General features: G+C 35.7%; 1 pseudogene; it reads right to left on the bottom strand.

Annotated features, from left to right (window-relative positions):
• Positions 1-14,792: 14,792 nt before the first annotated feature.
• Positions 14,793-15,359, bottom strand: LOC111542856 (annotated as a pseudogene).
• Positions 15,360-26,670: the final 11,311 nt, after the last annotated feature.

Below are 26,670 nucleotides of genomic sequence, written 5' to 3'. Positions count from 1 at the left end.
AAAAAGTGAACTGGCAATGGAAATTCAACAAGTTACTTAAGGGCCATCTGAACTTAGTGACTATCAAATTTAAATGGAAATATATAGGCATGATTGCTTATTCCTAGCCACATTTAACTGCCCAGAGTTAGGCATAGAATGGGAAAACGGTTGGATTTAACTTGTGTTTAGAGTTTGACTGGCAGGAAAAATAGAGGGTTAAGAGGGCAAACGTGTAAAGAACAGATGGAAGGAAGTGATTACAGTGATGGATCATGAGAGGCTTGGAGGAAAAAAGAGGAGAAAAATCAGTCTAATATCAGTGGGAGAATAGCTGGAATCTAAGTTCAAGAGGGACCACAAGAAAGACAGAAGATGGCAGTTAGGAAATAGGATGCTCAAATTTAAGTCTGTGGAGGCAGAGGCAAGATCTAGATGTTAAGTGACTGAGTAAGTAGGTATGTTGGGGTAGAAGATTATTACAGATCATGAAACTCTGAAGCTAGGATAGGGGAATGATTGCCCATATGAATATTCAGAATTAAGACTATGAAAAGAGTAGTATTGGAGAGAAAGCATGGAGATTATATCCTAAAATTTTCGGGAAATAAGAACAACCTGAGAGGGGTACCCCTGTAGAGGGGTACACTGAGGAGCAGTAGTATAGTCTAATAATATGTTCTCTAACTTGGAGATGTTTGAGGATGATGGAGAAAGAGGACTCTGAAAGCAGCAAAACAACTCTCCCCCTAGATGTTCCATATACCTAGAGGTACACTTCAAGACATGCTGACCCAATGCCAACTGAGAAAGATACCTGTATAGCTCTGATTGTTCCTCTAACTTGCATTGTTTTATACACTACTACGTCCTTGATACTTTCCCAGGAATTTTAGATGACTGTCTCAAACTTCTTCTATGACCAAAATAGAACTCTGGATTATCTTCCCCCACCCAACAAAAATTCCTACTTCTTGGTTCCTTCTCTATCTAGATAAAGTCCATTTCTATTTAACAAATTACTCAAGCCAAATCTCAGAAGTTGTTTTTGACACTCCCTTTTCCCTCATCCCTAAAATTTATCCATAAACAAATTCTTCAACTTTGTCTCCAAAATATGTCCTCCATATTATATTCTATTTCCAGTATTAAAATTCTAGTCCAAGCCACCATTTATCTTGCCTGGACTCCAAAGCAGTCTCCATAAATGCATTCTTACTCCTCCTTACCTTTCCTGCCAGGGTTATCTTTCCAAAATACAAATAGGATGATGTCACTACCCTCTTTAATACCCTAGAAAATTATTCCATTACATATAGAACAAAACAGCAATTATTACTCTGGTTTACTAAACTTTTCATAATCTGGACAGTGGCTGCCTCTTCTACCTCATCCTATAAGACTCTCCTCCTTGTCAAATCTACTATTGCCACCATGGTTTTCCTTTTATTCCTTTACACATGAGGATCATTTTCATTTTAAGGCCTTAACACTTTGTGTTCCTTCTGCCTGAAATGTTCTCCCCAAGACCATGTAATAGGATGATTTATTTTTACTATTAACATATCAGCTCAAATATCATTTTCTCAGGAATGCCTTCTTTCACCATTAAATCTAAAGTAACCTTCCCCATTCTCTCTTCACACTGGCTATTTGATTGATTGGCTATTTGATTGACTGAATAATTTAGCAATACTTTTCTTCATCTGAAATTTTTTTTTTTTTTTACTTAATTATTCTTTGTCTTCCCACCCTAGAATTTAAGCTCCATAAACCCCCTTATCAGGAGAACCCGCTCCCAATGTTTAACGTGGGTTCTTTTCTGTTTCCTAAGTGTCTCGGCTGGGTTGAGAAATAAAGGGAAAGAGCACAAGAGACAGAAATTTAAAGCTGGGTGTCCGGGGTAGACGTCACATGTCGGCAGGATCCATAATGTTCCCCCAAGTGGTAAAACCAGCGAGTTTTTATTAGCGATTTTCAAAAGGGGAGGGAGTGCACGAATAGGGTGTGGGTCAGAGATCACATCCTTCACAAGGTAATATCACAAAGCAAATAGAGGCAGGGCCACTGGATGAGGCAAAATTAAAATTGCTAATGAGGTTTCAGGCACGCATTGTTGTTGATAAAATGTTATCAGGAAACAGGGTTTGAGAGCAGACAACCTGTCTGACCAAAATTTATTAGGTGGGAATTTTCCTCCTCCTAATAAGCCTGGGAGCCCTACAGGAGACCGGGGCTTATTTCATCCCTTCATTTCAACCCTTTGGTTTCGACCATAAAAGACGGCACACACTTCTAAAGAGGCTGTTTATAGGCCTACCTTCAGGGCGCATTCTCTTTCTCAGGGATGTTCCTTGCTGAGAAAAAGAATTCAGCAATATTTCTCCTATTTGCGTATGAAAGAGGAGAAATATAGCTCTGTTCTGTCCAGCTCACTGGTGGCCAGTTCAAAGTTACCTCTCTTGTTCCCTGAACATCACTGTTATCCTGTTCTTTTTTAAGATGCCCAGATTTCATATTGTTCAAATACACATGCTCTACAAACAATTTGTACAGTTGACACAATCACAGGGTCTTGAGGCAACATTCATCATCCTCAGTTTACAAAGAAGATGATGGGATTAAGAGATTAAAGACAGGCATAGGAAATTATTGATTGGGGAAGTGATAAGTGTCCATGAAATCTTCACAATTTATGTTCAGAGATTGCAGTAAATACAGACATAAGAAATTATAAAAGTATTAATTTGGGGAACTAATAAATGTCCATGAATCTTCACAATTTATGTTCTTCTGCCACAGCTTCAGCCAGTCCCTCCGTTCGGGGTCCCTGATTTCCCGCAACACCTCCTTGTCTGACTTACCTCTTTATCTTCAGTTCCTAGGGTCAGTACTTGACATACCACTAGTCTCAAAACATATTTGCCAAGTAAATGAACAAATTACTCGTTTAACTCTCCGCAGGGTAAAGTCATTTTTGTACAGTTACAAGAGTTCATAACCCAGGGTTTGAAAACCTAGATTACATTTTCAATTTTTTAACTTTATGGACATTATATTTAATTTCTCTAGATTTCTGTTTTCTCATCCAAATATGAGAAACTTGAAATAAATTTATGTCATTGCTTCCTCTTGTCCCAAAACTCAATCATTGTACATCGTAAATGATTTTGACTGCATTTCAAAAATAAGACATTCTAATGACCTAGAATTCTGTCCTTACTTCAGATGTGAAGTTAATGAAAGGCTATTTTGCTGTTTCATTTACCATTATTGTAAATTTCCAGTGCTCGCGGTGCTCATGGCTAGGCTGTTTGAGAGATCTGGCAAATCAGCACTTCATTGGAAGCACATATGGAGCAACCTTATGCTAGCCTGCATTTTGCCAAAAGGGCTAACACTTCTCAGTCATTATATTGCCAACCACTTTGACACATTTTGCCTGTGTAGGGCCATGATTCAGACCTGAACACAACGGAAAGCCTCAAGATACTGGCTTCTCTCAGTGCTGTTACTTCAGCAAAGAGGAATGGAAGACTCCAGGCCAAAGCTATGATCCATGATGAGAAGATAAGTATTATAGCTGGAATGTGCTTTCCATGTGGTTGGGGTTCATTTTTCATGTCAGAAGCAATGTGCCAGTTGTTTGTCTAAAGCTAATGGGTTGCCTAATGTTGTTTGAGAAAATGTACATTTTCACAGAACTAGGATTTTTATGCTAATTTTTTGGCCCTGAATAACTAAGCAGAGGGTACTTTTGATACTTATTTAAATGACATCTCCACCCTTCTTGTCTCTCTTGGAAAGATAATTTCACAAGCTGGCCAGACAAAGTTTATACAACCCATCTAACATTGACAGGAACAGGGCACTTTATCTAAGCCTGTTATGTTGGCTTTAGTATACAGGAGGTCCCAGAACATTAGCCTGCACTTCTTAATTTGACATCATTAGCAAACTGTCCTTAGAAAGACCTCCAGTGAACATGTCTCTGATCAAAATGTTTATCCAGCAACAATTCTATTAATAAAAAGAACAACTTGAACTTACCTAGCTACTGAAGTCAATTTATTATTTTCATAAACATTGACACACTCTTCAAAAAAGAAATGAGAACCCATTTCATTAATTTTGTGTTACATTATTTTATGCCTTAGGCAATACCTATAAAATAGATATGCATATTACCTAAGATACTTAGAGCAGAACAAAACACTGAATGTGAAACAGAGATTTTTTTTTCAATAGCAAGAACAGAAAAATAACCCTCACTTTTTTCTACTGTCTCTACAGGAAATAACCTACAGAAGAGAAAAAAGGAAACATAAAAATAAAGCTTAAACAAGCCAATGGATCACAGAGGAGGGAAATTTACAAGATACCATCATCACACTGTTCCAGTTGTTAGATTTTTCCCTTCTAAGCCTATGTTCAGTTATTTAAATAAGTTGGTCCATTTAAAACTGTAAGGCATAAAATAGAGCTGCTTTAAATGGGCCACACTCACAATCTAACTTAATTTTCTGCTTTTAGACAGGCATGATTTTGATTTTATTTCTTAGGAAAGAAAGGAGTTTTATATACAGACTTGAATGCTTTCAATTAAAAAATGAAGAAAATGAGCTTAAATTATAAGTCTCATGAATCTTGAATATTTAGTTACATATAGAAGTGTCAAGCTTGCTCTGTTAGAGAAATTCTAAATTCCAACAACATGGAGAAGTTAAAGATAATTAAAACCTATTCATTGATTGATTATTCATATTCATGTACATATTTCCTAAAGTTTAAAAGATATGAAATTTATATGAGGATATATAACATAATAGATCCATGCATGTTAAAATGAGTTTTCATTCAAAACAGAATGCTTGAGCACCTCTCTTCATGGGAACAAGCAGAACACATCTGAGACTGCTATCAGTGCTGATTACAGGGGCATTCATAATGCAATTATAGGCTCACCTAGAGACACTAAGCAACTTGCCATTATATAAATTATCTTATAAATTTCACCTAAATTTTTCAAAATGAATGATTTGATTACATTATTAATTACATAAATACAGAATATTTGTCATTTATTTAATGTGAGGAGTAAGAATGTCAAATGATCGATGTTCTGATAGTTATCTTCCCTCCATTACACAAAACAATCTTTGATAACCATTCTGACACTGTAGGCAATAATTTTTGGAGGTTAAGATAAAATTAAAATGAGAAATTTTGCCTCTTATAGACGATCTCATATTACAATTGAAGAAAAGTAAAAACCTCAAAAATTGGAAAGAATATAAAATTGAACACTTAATGCTATATTTTATATGCCACCAAAAGAAGTGCAAGCACCTAAAAAGATCAATCTGCAAGTAAATCTCACAGACGAATTCGAAATTCCAAAATAATAATGGAGAAAAGGAAAAAAGGAAACAATGAAAGAAGGTGAACAAAATGGCAACCAGCCTGGTTATTTTCTCATTTTTAATTAAAATGGCTGTTTTTAATTAAGCACAGGTTCTGCCCTGTGGAACCTGAGCCTGTAGTTACCCCAAAAGTGATGGCAGAGGTATTCCCAAGAGGAAGTGTCCCAAACCATCTTAAGAGAGGTCGGTTCTGGTTCCAAAGAAAGAAGCACTAAATGCCAGGGTGATCAATTGAAAGCATGTATCAGAGGAACTTACTTGTACTGGGAGCGGTGGGGTTGCAGTGTGTCCTCCAAAGGAAAGTGATACAAGGAATGGTCTATCTCAATATATTCACAAAGAGGGGCTAAGGTGCATGGAGTTTATAGGAAACTTTAAGGAACTTGGCTCAGGGCCAGGGCAAGTGTCTGTGGTGTTTTGGGCAAGAATCTGAACATCGTTATTAGGTTCAACCTGCAGAGGAAAACATGCAGCTGGCTGCGTCACAGAGCAGCCAAGAAACTCTTACATTTTTCTGTCAGGACAAGGAATAAAATAGGGAAAAGTGAAGGACCTTATAATAAGCATGTTTCAAAACGGGTTAAATAAGTTTAATAAGTTAGCTTCTGTAAAAACCAGAACTAGATTTTACCATACACTAATTTGTAGGAATATTGCTGATATATTTTCACTATGACTATAATATCACTATTTCTATCAAAGCATTATTCTGCATATAAACAATCATCTTTAAAATATGAATCATTATTTACATTAAATATAATAAATGTATAATACAATTTACTTTGCATAAATTTAATGTCCATGACAAGTCACTTCCAACATAAAACAGCATGGAAAATATTTAAAATACAGAACTATGTGTATGTCTCAGAAGAATTAACTATCACTGTTAAAAATAATTACACTTAATTTTGGAATTGCTTTGGTATATAATCTACTTCCTGAAAAAGCATTTATCCTTATAACTATTCTTTCCAAAACTCCACTATTTCTTTTTATTTTATATTTATTCTAACATGCATTTTTGCTATTTTGTGTTTTTAATCTTGCATCTCTGTAATTTAAAAATTTAAAGAAAGGTACATCTTCCATTTTAAAGTCAATAGTGATGAATCAAGGTTAGAAATGAAAGCTTTTAGTACAATCTTGTTATAATTTTCATTGCATATATGTGCTATGTGCTAACTTTATTCTAACCCAGGTTTTACACATTAAAAAACTGTTATGTGGGTGGTAAAACAAAATTAGAAATGCTAATATTGTAATAAGATGCTTTTAAAATAAACATCAAAAATTATGTTATTTAAAACAGTCAACTGATATTTTGTAACGTGTATTTATCTATAAAAAGGATTGCTATTTACATAAATGTCTTAAGAGTATTCAAATAAGAGACACAATTTTAAAATAAATGTTAATAAGATAATTTTACTTAATCTTTTTAAAAAATTTATCCTAGGGATGTAAAGACTATATTAAATGATCAAGAAAGTGTTTGTGGAAAAAAATTAGTAGATTAATGATTTCACCATCTTGGTTTTGTCCAAAGGATTTCTTTAAAAACACAGGCTGCCCAAATGTTAAGCAAATACACCCACGTGCGGCGGGGCGCTGTGGCTCACGTCTGTAATCCCAGCACTTTGGGAGGCCGAGGCAGGCGGATCACCTGAGGTCAGGAGTCTGAGACCAGCCTGGTCAACATGGTGAAACCCCATCTCTACTAAAAATATAAAAAGTAGTCGGGTGTGGTGGTGGCGCCTGTAATCCCAGCTACTCGGGGGGCTGAAGCAGGAGAATCGCATGAACCTGGGAGGCGGAGGTAGCAGTGAGCTGAGATCATGCCATTGTATTCCAGCCTGGGCGACAGAGCAAGATTCCGTCTCAAAACAAACAACAACAACAACAAACAAAAACAAGAAACAAAAAGAAAATACACCCATGTGCTTAAATCATTGAGTCATATAATCTGTCTTACAAAATTCTACAGAGAAATTCAAAGTCATTTAAAGCTATAGGGCTTACATTTCGCAGCAGGTGCATACGTTCTCTCCTCCCACCTCCCCTCCACCTCTCCAAGATAGATTCTCTGCCTCCTGCTTTATTGCCCACACCCAGCAATCACTGCCACCTTCTGAGCCTGCAAGGGGCCTGGGTGCAGGTATAAGGGGGGTTAAAATTGGGGGCCTGTGCCCTTTGCTGCCAGGTGGGGACTTGAGTGTCTAAGAGGATGTGAACTCACTCATTGAAAGAGAGACTGCTGAATTTTTTAAAAAATGGCTTTTCTGTCTTTTGAACAGGGTATTTCACATTTTATTGCTCTGGATCCCACCTATTATGTAGTTGGCCCTGCTTTCAAAACTGTTGATTTATCAACTTCCAAATACAAATCTACAGCTCATACCTATCTCCATAACTCAAAAGTTCTTTAACATACTGACTTTATAGCATCCCCCTTTTAATAATATCAAATTCTCAAAATCAAGTTGTCAAACTTAATTGATTTTTTCCCAGAGATTTGCTTCTCCAATAACTTTCCTCATCTCAGATGATTAACAGTTCTATACATTTAAATAATCAGGCCAAAGCTTGTCATCATTTACACTCCAAATCCATCACTTTAGGAAATCCAATATTCTCTACTTTTCAAATGTATCTAAAACCCAGTGAGTCCTCACCATTTTCACAGACACCAACATAATGTTTTGTCTGGATAACTATAGTATCTCTGCTGTGATCTCTTCATTTCCATTTTTGTCCCCTAGTCGCATGGACTTTTCTGAACATTGTAGCTGGAGTGAGCCATTTAACAAAGAGAGTCCATTCACTTAGTCCTCTACTCAAAACCCTGCTATGGCTTTGTTTCCATTTCCTCACAGTGAAAGCCAGAGTCCTCTCAATGATCAGAGCCCCTCTGTCTGATCTCATCCACTACCTTTCTTACTCTTGTTGCCTCTGCTCAAGCTACACTGGATTCTACTTTCTTTGAACATATGAGGTTTGCTCCTGCCTTAGGAGTTTTTCACTGGCTGTTTGCGCCACTTAGATTATCTTCTTCACCCTCTATCCACAAGGACGAAGCTTTCACCACATGTAAGTTTGTTCACTAAAGACTTCCCTGACCATCTTATTAAGCACTGCAACTTACCTACTGTCTCCTCTTTACATCCAGCCTGCTTCATCTTGCTCTATATATTTTTTTTTCCAGAATACCTACTGTCTAACACACTACTCAATTTTCTTGTTTATGATACATACTTGTTTACTTTCTCCCCATGTGAAAATATACTTTCTAATATGACAAACAGCTTATAAATTTATGTATTCCAAGCACCCAGCACAGCTTCTGGAATGTAGCAGAAGTCAAGTAAATACCTGTTGGATGAATGCATGTTCAAAGTAGCAGATGAAAATATTAATCCTAGAAACATGAAGGACTATAAATAAATCTGCATGCTGATAACAATTGTAAGAGTCTTTGAAATTAAAGTATTAATAAATCAGTGAAAGGAACATCTATAGGTATACATTAGTGTATTATCATCTGAGCATAAGTATGAATGTGTCTGAATGTGAACATTTTTCTTTAAGGCTATGTGAACACTTAATAAAATTTATTTTCCAAGCATATTTCTCTGGAGACAGGGACTAACTATCCATCTACAGATGAATGGATAAACAAAAGATGGCATATGTTTATGATGCATTATTTAGCCTTAAAAAAGAGGAAATTCTGTCACATTTTACAGCATGGACAAATCCTAAGAACATCATGCTAAGTCAAATAAGTCAATCACAAAAAGACAAATAGTATTGATTTCACTTATATGAGATATCTAAAGTAGTCAAATTCATAAAAACAGGAAGTAGAATGGTGGTTAACAGGGGCCAGGGGAAAGAGAAAATGGGGGGTTGTTGATTAATGGGTATTGAGTTTTAGTTTTGCAAGATGGAAATGTTCTGAAAATCTGTTGCTCAACAATGTAAATATAATTAACACTGTTGAACTATGCACTTAAAAATAATTAACGTGGTACAATTTATGTTATATATTTCTTACCACAATTAGAAACAAAAAAACACTTTAAAAACAACTAATAGGAAAAAGTACAATTGTCCCATGACCTTTAAAAAATTTTTTGTCAAAACATTAAAAACTCTCTTTCAGTTATAAATGTATCAGGAAATGAAAAACTAATAAAACTAATATTAGTGCACCAACTTAAACCATTAAACATTAAACATTAAGTTGTATTTAAAAAAAAATTAAAAATGAACAAGAGTAGTTTAAACAGTACTTAATTCCTACTCACCATAACTTGCAGTATGGAACAATAGTCTTTTCTATGCCATGACAATTTGTCATACAGCTCTGTAGGTCTGAATCATCTAACAACATGTTATCCTTTTCACTTTCAATATTGGGAAATATCTCCTAGAGTTCGTTAGTTCGTTTAGTGTAATTGTTTTGTTTTTTTGTTGTTGTTTTTTGTTTGTTTGTTTGTTTGTTTGTTTTGGCCAGCATCATTCCTTCTGGGACTTCTTGATCCTTTTCATCACAACTATTTTCCTCATTTATTTCAATAAGTTTATCTTCACTGAGTTCCTCTGGCAATATATCTAGATCTATGGGCAGCGTCAGTGTTTTTACACTATAATTTAAGGTGAATGCCTGATTTTGCTGAGGACATAGTGGGAGGGAAGGAGGTAATGGTGCTGGAATCTGATAGCTGAGGTCAGTCATGTTTAGGTGACTAACTTCCAGTAGTAACCCTGAAGAAAGGCTCATGTGAGCTTCCCAGGTTGGCAACACCTTACACATGTTGTCACCTTTTATTTCTGGGAGAGTAGGTACATCCATGTTTGACTTCACTGAGAGGAAACACCTGGAAGCTTACTCTTGGTTTCTCCTGGACTTCACCCCATTCACTTTTTCTTTTTGCTGATTTTGATCTGTATTATTTCATGATGATAATCATAAACATGAATACAGCAGCTTATGAGTCCTGCATGTTCTAGTAAATGATCAAGCCTGAGGGTGGCTTTGGGGATCCCTCACACAACATGCTACGAAGTAAAATTATGTATGAAAATGAATAGACATTGTTTGGAACAGTGCATTCCATAAACATTAGACCCTGCCCACGTGCAATTATATTCTAATGAAAAATGATACTTGAATGCAAGTAAGGGAGCCCCAACAGAGATCTTATTTTCCATGATATGATTGACCTCACATAGTGTGATGGTTAATACTGAGGGTCAACTTGATTGGACTGAAAGATGCAAAGTATTCATCTTGGGTGTGTCTGTGAGAGTGTTGCCAAAGGAGATTGAGTCAGTGGGTTGGGAAAGGGGACCTACCCTTAATCTGGGTGGGCACCATCCAATCAGCTGCCAGTACAGCTGGAATATAAAACAGGCAGAAAAATGTGAAAAGACCAGACTGGCATAGCCTCCCAGCCTACATCTGTCTTCTGTGCTGGATGCTTCCTGTCCTCGAACACCAGACTACTCCAAGTTCTTCAGTTTTGGGACTTGGACTGGCTCTATACATACTCTATATCTTCCAAGCCCTTTAAAGAATTGTAGTGTATACACTATATTATATTGTTAAAGACCCTTCAAACAGAATAACCAGAAAAGTATTTCTTTGAAATTGCTGCTTAAATATATAAGTGTTGCATTGAAAAGGCAGAGAAAAAATGTTTAAAAGAACATTTAAAAAGGAATTAAAAGACAGTTGCTTTAAAGCCTTCTTTATGGTTTTTAAGTGTTTGTAAGTATTAAAATATTTTAGAATATTTTATTGCATTTTTCCCTAATAATCTGATGTTTTAAAACCAACACTTTTTGCAGTGCAATTATAACAAGACTATTATTAGAGGTGAGAGACTAAGTCACAAACATATGCTCCGTTGCAGTAATTCAACAATACTTAACTTCACAATTCCAACATGAGAATCTGCCATGCTCTGTGGTCCACAGATTTCAGTAATGTGTGGATATTTAAAATACTCAGCATAGAAACTCTTTAAAAACTTTTTTTCTCATTACACAGGAATACTCATTCTTAGTGGATCTTTTTTCAGTAAGAAAAATTAAATAAAATTATCCTGAGCCCACAACCCAAAGATTTTTAAAGTGTACCACATATATGTATTGATTTAAAAACTTCTGTATATTTTAATAATTATATTTCAAATACCTTTATGCAAGTATCAAAACAGTGTTTCCATTACTTATGTAGATTATTACAGTTATTACTTGCCTTACTTACGTCCTTAAAATATGAATGTAGATCAATATCTAAATCCATGGTGAATTTTCTACCCCAGCCTACTTTCATGTCATATTTTCCTCTATAAAAGTTATACAGTGATACCAAAGTGGTTGATTTTATTGACAATTATGCCATCATTGAGAAGTATTAATTAGTATTTGTTAAATTTACCCATTTATTTTAGAATTCTCAGAGCTGGAAAAAGATACAAAGAAAAGATGGTAGGGTATTGTCAAACATGGCTAATGTTAATGAACACCTAATTCCAGGCAGGTCTATGTCAAGAGCTCTGAAGTGACTGAGATTTTACTCTACTCGCAGGTTGTCATGTGAGACGGCCACAGTTTCACAGATTATGGTAGAGACACAAGACTCCTCAGTCAGAGGCAGAAAATACTTTATTACACAGATCAGTATCAGTAGCTAGTATATCATTATTCTTTTGTACTAGTCACCTTTCTGCAATTTGTAAAGGGTACCATGAAGAGGATTAAATGATACAAATAGTGAGTTGCTTTGCAGAAGTTCCTAGGGACCTTAAACTTAGAGAACACAAAAGTTTTATAATGGGAGTTTTATATAAAATAAATGTTTTATATAAAGCAAATGTTTGTGGCCTCATGCTGGTCAAAGATTGTATGCATGAGACTGCCTTTTCAAAAGTGCCTCATTCTTAAGATGCGTAGAAATAATAGTTATCCATGAATAATTATTGCCCAACAGTCTAATGCTATTATATTCTATTTCAATTTTGAAATATGTTGTTGTATAGTAATATTTCTGTTAAATTCCATACACTTATTTAAAACTGCAGTAATGCATTCTCCACAAGAGGTATTTTTCCAATAGTTTCTTCTCTTGCAGTGGTTTTCTCCTTTATGGGCATCAGACTAGCAGATACTGAGTCTGGCCCGACACTGTGAGTCTGCTACTATCTGCACCCATTTCCAATTACACCAGTCTTTTCATCCTCAGAATGGAACAAATGAATCTTTTTCTTTTTCTTCTAGCCATCAAACATGAAGTACTAACTCAACTTTCATTCATTAATTTATTAATTAGCTAAGGTTACATTGAGTAATTACCAAAGTGCCTAGCATAGAGAAGATATTCAATAAGTTGTAAGTAGAATTATCATATGCAAGGAACTGCAGTAAGTGCTAGAAGACAGAGATGAATTATTCAACATCCTTGACATTGGAGTGCTTCACAGTCAGGTTATAGAGAAGGACAATTAAAATGCATAGATTCCTACAATATGTTATGAATCAAATTCTTACTTAGGAGAGCAGCTCAAATATAAGAGGCTAGGGCTTGGTAATTATTATAACAATATGTTCTATTTGAAGAGTAGGCTCAAACATCGTGATGATGATGTATTCTGACCCAGATGTAAGGAAGAATACTGGGAAGCAAAAATGGCCTGATTCATATTCATGCCTCAAAGTCCTTCTAGAAAAGTCATATCAAGTAGAGAGAGAAGACTGTATATTCACAAGAATCACATACAAGTGTATGCCTTTGTATTTTGAGTGAAAAAATAAATTTTTTTTCAAATAGAAACATGTGTTTAGTCCCAAAATTTGCCACTTCACAGAGAAACTTTCAAAATGGTAGTAAAGAATGATGTAGAATTAGCAAAGTGATGGGAACAGTGTGTAAATGACTAGCAGAATATTTATCTTTTAAAATTCTAATTCCAATGCACTTAGGAGGAGACACGTGTCCTTCACTTGGGCATAAGTACTATCACTCTCTATCATTAAAAATAATTTTTTTTAGACAATCTCAGTATGTTGCCCAGGATGGCCTGGAACTCCTGGGCTCAAGTTATTCTTCCATCTCAGCCTCCCAAGCAGCTGGGACTACAGGTGCACATCATTTTTTTTTTTTTTTTTTTTTTTTTTAAACAGAGTCTTGCTCTGTCACCCAGGCTGGAGTGCAGTGGCACAATCTCGGCTCAATGCAACCTCTGCCTCCCAGATTGAAATGATTCTCCTGCTCAGCCTCCCGACTAGCTGGGATAACAGGCGCCCACCACCATGCCCGGCTAATTTTTGTATTTTTAGTAGAGACAGAGTTTCAGCATGTTAGTCAGGCTGCTCTCGAACTTTTGACCTCAGGTGATCCACCTGCCTCTGCCTCCAAAAGTGCTGGAATTACAGGCGTGAGCCACCGCACCTGCCCTGGTGCACATCATTTTTACCTGGCCATCTCGTTCATATTTGTGACATATTTATTGCCCACAAAGGATTGTGTGAACCTGGGAATAATTTTATATAATTATTTGAAAAATTTAACATATTATCAGTACATATCATTATACTTATCATATGATAGTTATGCCATTTCAATACCATGAACCCTGTCCTTAAGAGTTAAATTCAAGAACAGATTTATTTTTTCAAAAAATCTTTAGTCTGGCCAGGCGCGGTGACTAATGCCTGTAATCCCAGCACTTTGGGTGGCCAAGGCGGGCGGATCACGCGGTCAGGAGATTGAGACCACTCTGGCGAACATGGTGAAACCCCCTCTCTACTAAAAATACAAAAAAGTTAGCCGGGCGAGGTGGCGGGCACCTGTAGGCCCAGCTTCTCGGGAGGCTGAGGCAGGAGAATGGCGTGAACCCAGGAGGAGACAGAGCTTGCAGTGAGCGGAGATCACACCACTGCACTCCAGTCTGGGAGACAGAGGGAGACTCCGTCTCAAAAAAAAAAAAAAAAAAAAAAAAAATCTTTAGTCTACAGAGTCTCAGTAATGGAGATAATAAACATAGACCTGTTTATTAAAGTGGCATTTCACATCAACATTTGTTCACTTTGGAAACAGAGGAATTTAGCATTTTTAAGGTTAGAAGAAATATTTCCACAAAAATATAATATTTAAGTCTATTATCCTGGCTTTTCTAAGTGGTTGCTAAAGTTTTTGAATTTTTGTTTTGTCAGGATTAAAATTTAAAATTTTTGAAATGTAGCTTTATTAATTTCTAAAAAAAAAATAGAAAATAATAAAGCCAGTGCCACTATACTGATGATAAGCACATAGTCTTTTTTCTTTTTTTCTTGTCAGCATTCAAAATCTTTTTAATAAGAGGGTAGGATCCAGGGTTAGTTTTTGTAGCCTCGGCTGGCCCGTCGGCCTCTGGCATGCTCGAACTTCCGGCCCTTGGAGTGGACGTAGGGTTTGGTGTGGCTGTGTGGGGTTCCTGGGGCCTTGCTGAAATGCCAGTACACCTCTGGGCCCTTGCGAGGACCGGAGAGCAGGACAGTGCCACAGCCCTTGGGGGAGTCCAGGGCCAGCTGGTCAAAAGTGAGGATCTTGCCCCCTGCCCTAAGGATGCAGCTGCGGGCCCGGCTGGTCAGGCGCAGTGCACATACCTTAAGTTTGGGCACCTCCTGAATCCGCACCTCATCCGTTATGGTCTCCACAACCACGGCCGTTTTGTTTTCCCAGCCAGGAAGCTTCATCTTCCAGATCATCCCGGAAAGGCACAGAGGCGGCCGGTTGGTGCGACTCATAAACAACCTCTTCAGCACAACCTGGTTGAATGTGGAATTGGTTCTTCTGTCTAGAAACCTGTACAACTTGACCAACAGCCTCAGGTAAATATCCTGGCTCTTGGGCTCCTTGCGTCGAACCTTTCGGTCCTTGTTGTGGCAGATGTCAACTCCCATGATGGCGCCTCCTGCTCAGCCAGGTCCGGAAAGCAGCACATTGTCTTTTAAAGAGCATGGAGCTATTTCTTTAACGTGAGTACTTAGGTGAAAATAAATGACCGTTTTATGAAACTGCGTTTTAATAAGAAATCAGGAACACAGGTATATCAGATAATTTAGGAATGTTCACATAATCTCTCCATCTTCTTACATATAGATATCCATGCATACAGATATTTAATAATTTTATTATTCAATTAATAAAACATGCAACAATGTAATATAATAAAAGTGAAATTGAGTGTATTCTGGGTTTCTTAGAAAAAAATACTTTTTCCCTTGGAAATTTTTCATATCCCTCTAATGTATCATCTATAGCAGAAGACAACAGGAATATGAGATTCACCACTTTAGAAAGAATAAAAACTCTGTGTAGTAATATAAGTCATTATTCACATTATGACTATTTCAAATTGCACCTTGATTTTCAAGTAGAGATCGAATACTCCTCAATGCTGGAGAAATTTCACAGAAAAGTCTGACAATATGCCATAAGATGGGAGGGTGGCAATACATTTTCTGCCCCTTCTCTGCCTACTCTCATATACACAGGTATAGATTAAGAAAAAGGGAGAAAAGAGTATAAGAAAAAGTGGGGGTAGAATGGAAAGATAAAGCTAACTTGATTATCTTCAAAACAAAGTATTAAAATAACCAACCAATACTTTCTTTAATAAAATATTTTGTTACCTATTAAATAAATAAATAATTTTTACCCAGAAAACTTCCAATCAGTTATCATGAAAAAAATATTAAATGAATGGCATGAAAATGACATGGAAAAAAATGTTTCTTATCATTCTATTCAAAAATTTTATGAGCGTCAATGTAAGAAAACAAATATGGAAGAAAAATATTAATTAAGCCATACAAGTGTCTAAATACCTACAAATGAAAATATTAGCATATGTTCTATCTCATATTTAAGATTCACTGGAATATCTTGCACAAGACTCGGTATGCTTGCCCAAGTAACAGTGTAAAGAGATGCAGACCTTTAACTTTTCCACCGCCTGCTGTTAACAATGTCTCTACATTATAGAGTCAAGTTCTTGCAGCTTCCAAAACAAAGAAAAAAGAATGCTGTTCCCACCCCTTATTAAAATTCAGACTGCTATAGGAACCATAAACAATTAGCCTTATATCCATGGCATGAATGCATTGTATACACTTTTTTAAAAATTAAGCAGAATTATCATTCTCTGAAAGTAGTCAATTTCTTTCTTTCTTTTTTTTTTTTTTTTTTTTTTTCTGAGATGGAGTTTCGCCCTGTCACCTAGGCTGGAGTGCAATGGCGTGATCTCAGCTCATTGCAACCTCCGTCTCCCGGGCTCAAGCAATTCTCCTGCCTCAGCCTCCCAAGTAGCTGGGACTATAGGTGTGTGGCCACCACACCACGACAATTTTTGTATTTTTAGTAGAGACAGGGTTTCATCATGTTGGCCAGGATGATCTCGATCCCTTGACCTCGTGATCTGCCCATCTTGGCCTCCCAAAGTGCTGGGATTACAGGTGTGAGCCACCACGCCTGGCCCAATTTCTTTTTAACATATGAGAAAATGTTTAGCTAATCCTTCCTCCTCAGTGGGCCTAGGGAGTTTTTCTCAAGAAACTCAAGTCTCTTGTTACAAGGACTTTGGCCAACAGTTCGTTTCCAACTTCCTGCCAGAGAGAGGGGCACTTTCACATCAGTATGTGCGCCATAGGCTTAGCTCCTTGGGAGCCAGGACCTTGTTTGCCTTGCTACTTGTTGTAACTGTAATCTCTACAATGGTGTCTGTAATAGAAGTATTTAATAAATATTCATAATGATTTAATGAATATAATCAAAATTTCCTAGGTATGTGCTATATGCTAATTATGGTGAGGATTCTGTAAAATAATTAGCCCATTATTGCTACCAGGGTGAGGGACATTTTCTCAACAAAGGTAAAATTTATCCCATCTCTTTAGAGAATGATGAAGTACTTACTTGTAAAGCCAGATCACTACAGCAAACAACATGTCAACACCATTCTTGGCCATTTTCCTAAAGTAATTCCCCCGCCCGCTGATATGTCCATCTCCCCATGCATTCATCTATATATGGTCTGTGATTTCTTGTATCTAAGCCAGATTTCCACTGTCTGCCTCCTTCCCCACTTTTCTTCTTTGTCCTCTGATATCTTTTGATTATTTTGACTATCTTCAAAAATACATTGTGTAGACCACTAGTTTATGCATATACTGTTTCTTCTTCTCAAAAAAGAATTCTAGCTTTTTTCCTGAGGGATTGCTTTCCTATCCACCCTCTAAATTGGACTCCACTCCTTCTTCTATACTCCATTAATTTGGGGCTTGAAGTGATCTTAGCATGTCCCTGAATACTCAGTGCAACTTCCAGATCACTGATGCTCCAACAACACTAGATAAAACCTACTTTGAAATTAAGCTCAATCTAATAAATGAGATATTTCTCTTATTATCATTTTCATCTGTCAATTGCATGGCTTCTCATTATTCAAATACTTATTTTCTAACTTAAATCTTGTCATCATTCTGGTGTCCTTTGATAATGCAAAATAACATTTCCAGATTTTCAGCTATTTACTCTGCTTACTTTTGTAACACTAACAACGTTGGTTATATTTTCAGTCATCTCCATGACTGAAAGTATTTAGTCATCTCCCAGAAGTATTTATGAAATCCTGAAACTAGCATTCATTCTTCCAACTCTCACATTATCTATTTGTTCTTGAAGCATACTGAAATCTTTAGTTCCTTTACCTATTTACATTTTCCTATTAATTCCATTTAGTTTTCACTTGCTTTCCCAAATAGCTCAGACCTTGTGTCACATTGCTTCAACCAACTATTCTTTTGCCAATACTCTCAAATCCTTTGCTCCAACCAACTATTCTTTTGCCAATACTCTTAAATTCTTTGCCCTATTATCATCTGCAGCCCCAGCCAGGTAAAATCCCAGCCCTACAGTAATCCATTCAATACTTCAAAAATTGATGCATTCAAACTGATTTAATCATCTTCTCCCACAAATTGCTTTTGGTTATACTGTGTATTTCAATAAAGAACTCCAAGGTGCTCAGTTCCAGAAATCTAAAAATTATTCTTAATGCTTTCTTTCTCTAATTCTATATCCAATCAATTATCAAGTCTTTGTAGTTTTAAGTGTATTGCTATTCATGGTAGATGTTTTCTTAGTTTGCAAGTCATAAAAACATGTATTTGGGGTGATGAAACAAATGGTCCCATTTACATAGTGTAGAAGAAGAAGGTTTGTATTTGGATCGATAATAAGGGGAGAGAGGTTTCCATTTTTATCCTATTAACTGTAGAGCCAAGAGAAGAACTTAAATAAGGGGAAATATAAAAGAAAGGCCTTGAAGGACAAAGCAAGGCTAAGGAAGATAATCACAGTTTTGGAACTTGGGGCTTCATAGTTTGTACAAGTTTCTCTATAAAGAATAAAGACCAATAAATTTTTTGAAAGTTATCTGGTATTCAGTAGAAAGCTGCTAATTTTTCATTTTCCCAACTACCCTCTGCTGTTTTCTAACCTTTAGTAAAAATATATTATGAACCACGGCCCTTTGTTGAAGTCATTTGTTGCCATATTATGTAAAATTACTTTTATTTTCATAGAAGATATCTGAAACGTAAAACTTACACAATCCAAATTCAAGAGAAGGTGAATAAAATTTTACAAAAAGTGTATTCAGTTAAATAGTTAAATAAAAGCTTCACAGTGACTATGGGGAACTAGATTGTGTTTACACCTAACTGTAAAGTCCATTTTAAAAATTTCAGTGATGACACTGTAAAAAATAATTCTCTATGAATATAAAATGTGATGTCAGGAAAGATCGTGATTCTCTGATCAAACAGGATAAGAGTGAAATCAACAAACAAAAATTAAGTGTCTGTAAAGAAATGCTGTGTCATTTTCTCTAATAAAATAGTCAATACTTTAAATGAGCATAAAAATCAAAGTGTCATTGTGTTCAATATCCTGAAAGGTACAGAATAGTGCAGGCTAGAATATTATATTCCTGAGGCAGTAATTCACATATTATATAAAAAAGGGATATTTAAGGACAAAGAGTAGTAACTATCTTTTTACCGATCTAATAAATTTGGATATTAATAAAACAATGTTTAAAAAATATTTGGGAAGAATGTTCAATATTTATTTCAGTTAATTTGGCTATAATTTTACCCAAGCAGCAACCACAAAGAAGTAGAATAATCAATAACATTTTGAACAATTCAACATTAATATATATTTAAAAATATCTGCTTACTAGTTATAGGATCCTTGGGGTCCTGGGGTAAGAGAGAGCTAGTCTAATCTGCAGAAACATAGACAAGTTTATTGACCTCAAGATGGTGTCCTCCAATATCACAGTAGTGAGTAATGAAATATTGCAAGCAAACATCATAGCAAGAAATAATCACAAACCATCTGATTTCTTTCTGAAACAATACCAAGATGAGGCTGGGTGTATTATTCATCTTGGTACCATGAGTTTTCTTAACTTCAGCAAAATAGTGAAACTAAAAAAAATATATGCAAAATAAATCACAAAATATAACCTAAACATATCAAATTAGTACTTACATTAAAAATTAAAAATAAGCATTTCATATTGGAAAATATGAAGATAAAAAGTTGATATTTGGACATTAAAAGTAGCAAGCTATTCAGTACATATTTGCAAGATTCTTTACATCTTAAACTTTTTAACCTTCAGATATGAAGATTAGCTCAAATATGGGCTGTAGAAATGCTTCCAAACATAAGTTTGAAATAGCTTACCCTAATGAATGGATAGAAATTATTTGTAAGTAGCTTGTACTGTTAATTTTAAGGGTTCATTATGCTTACAGATTTTTGGAAAAGTTGTCTTCTCAAACAATTTTAATACCCCCAACAAAACGACACAAATTATTTTATATATACAATATAAATTTGGTTAAAGAAAATAAGCACACATGATTCATGAATGATTACCATTTAAAAAAACTTTAGCTATTTGAAATATTTACCCTCTGAATAGTATAAAGTAGTATTCCATAGACTTTTTCTTAATTATTCTAAATTTCATTATAGGAAGAGCTATGATTAATTAAAAATTGCATATCAAACTATTATTCCAGATCAATAATAGACTATGCCTGTTTGAGATGTGTCAGAGGGATGATTATCAAGTAAGCATACAAAAATCTGTCCTTTACCCTTAGGTGTTCTGTGTCATCAGTCCACTTCTCTTCACTGCCACCCCATATAACCAGCAAGCAGTTTATCAAATGATTACTACCAAACATACCCAGAACTCTTCTGAGAGGAGGTCTCATCAATTTTTTCCCTTTCTTTACAATTGAGTGATGTTTGACTACTCCAGACAAATGCCCACTTAGCCTGTTCCTTTAATTAGTTCAAATAGGAGTTGATGAAACAGGTTTAGCACAAATAGTGACAGTCCCAGTCATAGATGGAGAATAGGATAAACGTCATTTTTGTGACTGATAATTTAAAATCATTAAGTAGGCTTAATTCTTATTTCTTTCAATACATCAAGGTATTGAAGTACAATGTACTTGGCTGGTAGTGTAACAGTTCTTTTGATTTCTCATTTGTTTTCCATCCTAAATGAGTTACAGTAAAGCATAAGAGCATTCATGCATAAGTGTTTGAAATACTGAGTTGGAATAAAACTACATATAATATCTGGGTACCTTTTTTAATAATTCTGATTCATTAGGTTCAGGAAGAAGACACAGAATATGTATTTTTTGATAATTTGATGGAAGCCAGATATTAGAAGTTGTGTTTTAGAATCTTTACAGACATATAAGATGCTCTGCCTCTCAGAGTGTTACTTTTGCTCTGCAATAAACTTCTTTGCTTACTTTTACTTTGAACTCACAAATTCTTTTTTTATTATTATAATTATACTTTAAGTTCTAGGGTACATGTGCACAACGTTGAGTGGCAAAGTCAAGAACCCGAACCGGCCCACCTACAACACTGGTTTCTTTGCTTTTTAGTTTATTTAGTTTAGTTTTTACTATCCAGTAGCACAGAGGCCACAGTGAAGTTTTTGTGGTAAAAAGAGGTAAACTTTGTGTACTATATAACTTCTGTATTGATCCTTGCACCTGTTACAGAAGTTATTTTCCTGTCAACTTAGAGAAAAATTGGTGTTTCACTTTCCAGGTGATTAGAGTCTGAAAATGTCTCAGGCTTTGAGAAGAGTTACTGAAAAGAGTGATATTTCTATGTCATGGATAATCCTTTCCCCAAATAATAATGTACAGTGGTCAGTAGATGAAAACTACAAGAATGTAATTGGCTGTCTACCTACTCATGGATGTTTTAAAACAACTTTTGACACTGCAACTCTGAATTTCTGGTATAATTTTTTTTATAAATATCACAACATGGTTTGTCAAGAAAATTCATATGCTAAAAAAATTCCAAAACAGTGGTTTCACTGAACACTTTTAAAGTAATTCAAAAGACTAATATAAATCAATGCTAGAAATTTTTAAGGCACCTATTCTTCATTTTACATGAATTTATTTTTAGGTAGGTTTCAGAGATGGGGTTTAGAATGGTGGAAAAAAGGCATAAGAGGATTCATACAGTTCATATAAAATCTTTTAAATGAAAATAAATAATATTTTTCTTTTGTATTTTACCATTGTTTTTAAACTAGAAAATAAATACATGATAACCGTCTTATGTTAGTCACCAAAATATTATACTTTCTTTTATTTTGGGTCATCTCTTATTTAGTTTTCATTCAACAAAACGTACTATCTACCATGCACTATTGTTGGATTTAAATACAAATAAGATACAATGGCTGCTATCAAGATACTCAATTTTAATTACTAGACACAGCAATTACATGTAAATATACAAATTCTACAGTAGAAGCTTAGAAGTATGTTCTGTGGTCAAGGAGATATAATAATTATTATGGCAAGAGAAGAGGGCAAATACAAATGAATTTACAGAGGAAAAACTGAGTTGGCACTGGAAGTGACTAATATAGCTTATAGTAAAAACTATGAGTTCAAATACAAACTTTACTACATGATAATGGTATGCCCATGAGCAAGGTTTTTATCCACATTAGTCTGTAGTTCCTTCCTCTGTATAATGGAAATGCAAAAGTGCTTTTGCCATAAGGTAGTTTGAAGATTAAATAAGAAATTTTATATAAAGCGCTTAATAGAATGTTAGGAAATTAGGAGCATTTCATAAATCTTGTGTTTTAACATGAGTAGGAATTTTCCAAGAGGCCAAGTAAAGACAGGGGAATCCACATGGAAGAAATGGTAAAGAGAAAATGATAGGGTTTAATTAGGTTAAGCATATACTTTGGTAGAGATCACAATTGGAGGAAAAGCAATGACAATAAATTTGCGATGTCAGGTTAGGATTAAATGGTTAAATATCTTATAAGCCTGGAAAAGGGTAAGAATTTAGTGGGGGGAAAAACTGAATCAGATCTGTGCTTTAAATACAGTAAGAAGAGTTAAATTTTACTGAAGAGATGAATATCTGTATGGAGGCACTTGTAAGTACCCTGAATAATGGGAGGTATGTGAGAGGTTGAAATGATAGGTTTTTATCACCAACTGAGTATGAGAAATAAGAAGCAGGATTTCTCTAGCCTCTAAAGTTTGTGTTCAGGCAACTCTGTGAACTCATTTAAAGTGAGCTGGAGAAAGATAAAATAAAAACATTTAGCGAAAGGTGTTATTTATAAATATAGACACACAAATGTATCTAACATATGTATATATAACTACATATTTATACATATACACACACATATATACAAAGAGAGAGAGCTTTGTATCTATCTATCTATCTATCTATCTATCTATCTATCTATCTATCTATCTGCGTTCGTCCATTTTGTGTTGCTATAAAGGAATAACTGAGACTAGATAACTTATAAAGAAAAGAAATTTATTTGGCTCATGGTTCTGCAGGCCTTACAAGAAGCAGGCAGCTGGGCACGGTGGCTCATGCCTGTAATCCCAGCACTTTGGGAGACCAAAGTGGGTGCATCACCTGAGGCCAGGAGTTCAAGACCAGCCTGGCCAACATGGTGAAACCCTGTCTCTACTAAAAATGGAAAAATTAGCTGGGTGTGGTGGTGCGCACCTGTAGTCCCACCTACTCGGAAGGCTGAAGCAGGAGAATTGCTTGAACCCGGGAGGCAGAGGTTGCAGTGAGCTGAGATCAGGACACTGCACTCCAGCCTGGATGACAGATCCTGATTCCGTCTCCAAAACAAACAAACAAAAAACAAGAAGTATACTACTGCTCTGGTATCTGCTCAACTTAATGGCAGAAAGCAAGGGGAGTCAGTGTGTCATGTGGCAAGGAGGGGCATGCCACACTTAAAGCAATCAGCTTTAAACAGGACTCCTTGCACTCTCCAGTGCCAACCCAGAGCCTGGCATCTCCGCTGGGTGCCTAGATCCAGAAGAGAAATAATAACCACTGCAGTTTGTCTCTCTGGAAGCCCCATACCTAGGGATAGAAGCGAGAACCACAAGGGAGCACCCTGTGGGTCAAAAGAATCTGATCAGCAGCCCTTGAGTCCCAGAGCTTCCCTCTGACATAGTCTACCCAAATGAGAAGGAACCAGAAAAGCAATTTTGGTAATATGACAAAACAGGTTTCTTTAATACCCCCAAAAGATCATACTAGTTCACCAGCAATGGTTCCAAACCAAGAAGAAATCTCTTAATTTCCAGAAAAAGAATTCTGAAAATTGACTATTAAGTAGTTCAAGATGACATCAGAGAAAGGTAAAGTCCCACTTAAAGAAATTAACAAAAAACATACAGGATACAAATGGAAAAACCTCCAGTGAAATAAATAGCATAAATAAAAAATAATCACAGCTTCTGGAAATGAATAGAGAATTGCAAAATTCGCTGAAAAGTCTCAGTGATAGAACCAAACAAGTAGAAGAAAGAACTTCAGAGCTCAAAGACAAGCCTTTTCAATTAACCAAATCCAACAAAGACACAGAAAAAATAATAAAAAAAAAAAATAAACAAAGCCTCCAAAAAGTTTGGAATTACATTAAATGACCAAACCTAAGAATAATTGGTGTTCCCAAGGAAGAAGAGAAATTTAAAAGTCTGGAAAGCATATTTGAGGGAATAATCAAGGAAAATTTCCCTAGCCTTGCTAGAGATCTAGACATCCAAATACAAGAAGCTCCAAGAACACCTTGGAAATTCATTGCAAAAAGATAAGATAATCACCTAGGCACATAGTCATCAGGTTAAGTAAAGTCAAGATGAAGGAAAGAATCTTAAGAGCTGTGAGATAGAAGTACCAGGTAACCTATAAAGGAAAGCCTATCAGATTAACAGCAGATTTGTCAGAAGAAGCCTTACAAGCTAGAAGAGATCGGCGTCCTATCTTTAGCCTCCTTAAACAAAAAAATTATCAGCCAAAAATTTTGTATCCAGTGAAACTAAGCTTCATAAATGAAGGAAAGATAGTCTTTTTCAGATAAACAAATGCTGAGAGAATTTCCCATTATCAAGCCAGCACTACAAGAGCTGCTAAAAGTAGCTCTAAATCTTGAAACAAATTCTCAAAATATTGAAGGATTTTTTTACTCCTTAGTTCAGTTAAAATCCATGTTGTAGTCTCAAGACCAGGAAAAAATAGATATATTGACACATTGAAAGGTGAGGAGAGTGGAATTCATTAAAAGAAAGCTCTCAGAGAAAAAAAAAAAGGCGGGTACCGGGGGGCTCCTGCCAACAGGCTCCCACCTCACATATTGAATACCAGGCCACCACACAGGAGCTGAAGAGGCCAGGATCCCCTCGTGAATAAAACACAAATTCCCGGTGGCTCCACCCATTCTTCTCATGCCCAGGCAGGCCCTTAGTCTGAGTCACTCCACATTAATTTATTTTCCTTACTGTGCGTATGTTAAAGGATGAAATTTTTCACTGTGGCCATGTTTAGGCAAACTCCCTGTTCACAATGGCCTGGGTGGCATTTGGCTGTCTCCTGTCTCTATCAAAAATATACAAAAATAGAATCTCCTTAAAGCGTAAGTCTCACAGGACCTATTAAACAAAAAAAAAAACAATGAAAAAAAAAAAAGGAATTCAGACAACAAATAGCAAGAGGAAATAGAAGAGTACCTCATATCTCAGTACTAACAGTGAATGTAAATGGCCCAAATACTCCACTTAAAAGATATGGAATGGCAGACTGGATAAGAATTCACCAACAAATTATCTACCATCTTCAAGAGACTCACCTGATACCTAAGGATTCACATAAACTTAAGGTAAAGGGGTGGAAAAAGATATTCCTTGCAAATGGACACCAAACATGAGCAGGATTAGCTCTTCTTATATAAGACAAAACAAACTTTAAAGAAACAGCAATGTTAAAACAGACAGAAGGACATTATATAATGATAAAAGGACTAGTCAAATAGGAAAATATCACAATTCTAAATATATTTGCATCTAACAGTGGAGCTCCCATATTTATAAAACAGTTACTACTAGACCTGACACATGAGATAGATAGCAACACAATAATAGCAAGGACTTCAATATTCCACTGACAGCACTAGACAGGTCATCAAGAAAGAAAATCAACAAAGAAATAATAGGCTTAAACCATACCCTAGAATAAATGGACTTAACAGATATTTACAGAACATTCTACCCAACAATTGCAGAATATACTTTCTATTCATTAACCATGGAATATTCTCCAAGACAAACGATATCATAGACCACAAAATAAGTCTCAATAAATTTAAGAAAACCAAATTATAGCAAGTCCTCTCTCAGGCCACAGTGGAATAAAATTGGAGAACAACTTAAAAAGGAACCCATAAAATGATGCAATTACACGGAAGTTAAGTAACTTGTCCCCGAATGATCACTGGGCCAACAATGAATTCAAGATGCAAATTACAAAATTATTTGAACTGAATGATAATAGTCACACAACCTATCCAAACCTCTGGTATAGAGCAAAGACACTGCTAAGAAGAAAGTTCATAGCACTAAATGACTACATCAAAAAGTCTGAAAGAGCACAAACAAACAATCTAAGGTCATACCTCAAGGAGCTATAGAAAAAAGAACAAACAAAACCCCAACCCAGCAGAAAAAAAGAAATAAGCAAGATCAGAGCACAACTAAATAAAATTGAAACAAAAAATGCAAAAGATAAAAAGCTGGC

Source organism: Piliocolobus tephrosceles, chromosome 11 (genome assembly GCF_002776525.5).
Source record: "Piliocolobus tephrosceles isolate RC106 chromosome 11, ASM277652v3, whole genome shotgun sequence".
Classification (NCBI taxonomy): Eukaryota; Metazoa; Chordata; class Mammalia; order Primates; family Cercopithecidae; genus Piliocolobus; species Piliocolobus tephrosceles.
The sequence above is the reverse complement of the archived record's forward strand: the minus strand, read 5'-3'. Positions and strand labels throughout refer to the sequence as shown.